We start from the raw sequence: 3,341 nt of genomic DNA on the forward strand, positions 1-3,341 counted from the left end.
TTTCTATGGTAGTAACCTATTGTTATTCTCATTAACATTCTTCTTGGTTTCTTGGTCCTCCAAAATATTCCAAATGGAATTTAAGCTGGAGGTGGAATTCATTAAGATTAATTAACATTATTTTAACAATATTATTAATTTATAATATTATTAATTAACAAAATTATTAACATTAAGAAGAGGTTGGCATTTTATGAATTGAAGTCCATGCAGACAATGACTATGAGATTTTTTTCCTGTAGCCTCTACTTAAAATTTGAAAATAACTTATCAATTGTAGTAAATTACAGTGTAAGTCTCATTGACATTAAATAGAGGTTGACACTTTATGAATTGAAGTCCATGCAGACCTAGGTACTATGAGATGTTTCTTTCTTAGCTATTCTGCACCCTCTGCTCCTGCACTTGAACTTGAAGTCTTATCTATGGCAGTAAATAGTAAGATTAAACGAGAACTTACCAGTTCGAAGTTTGATCTGTATTTTATGAGGAGTAACGTTGAGGGAATACATGAAGAACCCGCCACTTCGCACGTGTGTCATTCTTCAAAGCAGCGGAGTGAATCACAGATACGTGTAATGACTTAAGCATAGTAAGATTAGAGAAAATATACCAGTTGTGTTTATGATCAAGGGTGGGAGCGGAGGGCATGTATCCCTCAACGTTACTCCTCATAAAATACAGATCAAACTTCGAACTGCTAAGTTCTCGTTTAATCTTACTATTTTACTTCGGAGTCACGTGAGTGACTACATGAAGATTTCAAAGCTCTGTGATTCAAGCCGTGGAACGAGTCCATCATCACGTCTGCCTTGGTTTTGGGGAGAATAGTGATAACATATTAAACATCAATATGATATATATAAATAACCATAAAGTTAAATAATTGATAGCCCTGTTTTTTGGGGTAAATTATGGTACAGAAACTTAACAATGTTTCTGAAAAATTCCAGTTTCCATTACTGGTTAGTTATAATCCTTAGAATGTTCTTTCAATGGCCATCCTGCAGTCCTGAGGATTTATCCATAGGAACCTCCAATTTAAATGCTGCCGACATTGCTGCAGCCTGGTGGAGTGAGATTTTAACCCAGTTAGTGTTTACACCAACTTATGTCAATACTATGTTAGCCATTTAGCTGGCCTGGCCTATTATTCTTTAATGAGGCTGTCTGTGTCGTGATGAGAAGTTCCTCTTCTGTCACTGATGGTCTGGGTTTGTTCCATGTATATTTGTAGATGTCTCACAAACACAGTCAATCATCTGTAGGGTAGGCTCTAAAAAATGTTATTTAAGGCCTGCTGACCCCTGTCTGTTTAGTTCCCTAATCCTGAATATAGAAGTGTAAGTTGCCAGGTGAACTGGTCAAGGTATCCAGCCTTAATTTGGTAGGGACTGAGTCCTTAGTGCCGTGACCTAAGCCATCAGCATGACAGTTTTGTAAAATGTCAAAAACTGTAATGACAGCGCTGTGGCTGGAGCCCAGTTCTTTAACAACGTTAAGACGATGCTGATGTCCCATATTTGGGAATACCTGGTCTTTGGGGAATTCCCATAAAAAGTGTCCCTCATAAGCTGTTGTTCCGTTCTCTTGCCATAGGTAAGTAGATGGGCCACTTCTGGCACAGTTGATGTCACTAATACTAAGCCCCTGTAGGTTAACAAAGCTTCCAAACAGGCTGGATGATGTATTATGGTTGCAACACATCTCCCATTAGTTTATGTATTTTAGACATTGTCTTTAGGTTGATTGTCTGTGGCCCGCTGTGATCATGTCCATTGCTCTGGCCGTCTGTTTTGGATGGTGCTGCATGGTTCTAATCTCATTCCTAATACCACCTAGAACCATGGTTGGGTAGGTCAGTCGGGTACTGTTAAAAACACCAGACGCAGAGTCTCGTAGTATTTCCTTAGTACCCCCCCCCCCGATGAAGTTGCCAAATTGTGTTGGCCAGATTGTTACATGATGTAGATTCCCTTTCACCCATGTGGTTAATATGTGCTACCACAGTAGTGTTGTTAATTTATAATCTAATAACCTGTTTAATATATTCCAGAGCAACATGACTTTAGGCCATGAAAAAACACCCAACATTCCAGGTAGTTATGCCCAGTGTTAGTAATAATGATGCTTGCTGTGTTTCCCATCTTCCTCCACAGCTGGAGGTGGAATTGGTAACACACAGTCCTAGTGCATAGTATCCATATGTAGGACCATAGACTGGTTGCTGACAATGATAGGATTGGAGCAATGCCCAATGTTATCTTTCCACCATTTAGTTCCAATATGGCTTCTGTATGGCTTCATCATTCTATTGAAATGATCACCATTATTTTAAGAGCTCATATTTTGGCCCTCTGTAAATCTTTATAATGTAAGGGTCTGAATTATGTGGCTGGAAACCATATGTTGCCAATATTCTTGCTACCAGTCTGATGGATGGTTATCCTCATGTCAATGATTTTGCTGTATGCCTCTATTAAGGTTGTAACCTCTGTTGGCAAAGTTACTGACATGAGGAACTGAGTTAATGGTGAACCCCAAATAATCCCAGTTTGAAGGCTTTAATTTTGATTTTATTGGATGGATAATGATCCTAGTTTCCAAATAATTGTTAAGTGGCTGTTACCGTTTGTTCAGCCCGTCCTAAGTTTCACACAATTAGTATGTCATCCAAAGAAGCCATTACCATTGTGTGGCTGGTTGTCATATTTTGTAAATAAACTAGGTGCTAATGTAAACACATTAGGTAGTGCTCTATACTGCTAGAGCTGAGCCATCCAATTAGATAAAATAACGTCCGTGGTCACCTGTTATGGGTACTGAAATTGTAAGCATCCTTTGAATCAATGCTTGCCATTTCGTTCTTAAAATGAATATACTTATCAATAGAAAAGGTTTTCTGTCTTAAAACGAATATATCGTTTATTTATTTTCACTTTCCCATCTATTAATTTATATTTAATTTTATGATATATGGTCCCTAGATAAGGGACATATCAGACATTTAAACTGATAAGAACAGATATTATACTTGATCTTAGCCAAAAAGCCGAGATCTGATCTATGATTGATGGTCAAGCGCCATATCCTATTTTGTTAGGAAGGGAATGCGTAGATAATAATCTTCCCTTGCAATGCAGCTAAAACCCCATCTGTTGCTGATGTCCAGTGTCTGTATCCCTTATGACATATTTGGTAATTGGTGATTATTCTGGATACGAGTAGATCGGCATCTGGTGTTCCATATCGTGTAGAAAACATCAGCAAATACTATAGCCCACTTGGTGTTCTCCTCCAAATCGCTCTCTCGATATATCAGCTGGACTAGAAGATTATGT

General features: G+C 38.1%; 1 pseudogene; it reads right to left on the reverse strand.

Annotated features, from left to right (window-relative positions):
- Positions 1–2,949: 2,949 nt before the first annotated feature.
- LOC116976561 lies at positions 2,950–3,064 on the reverse strand (annotated as a pseudogene).
- Between the last annotated feature and the right edge of the window lie 277 nt (positions 3,065–3,341).

This window comes from Amblyraja radiata, chromosome 8 (genome assembly GCF_010909765.2).
Source record: "Amblyraja radiata isolate CabotCenter1 chromosome 8, sAmbRad1.1.pri, whole genome shotgun sequence".
NCBI classification, from domain to species: Eukaryota; Metazoa; Chordata; class Chondrichthyes; order Rajiformes; family Rajidae; genus Amblyraja; species Amblyraja radiata.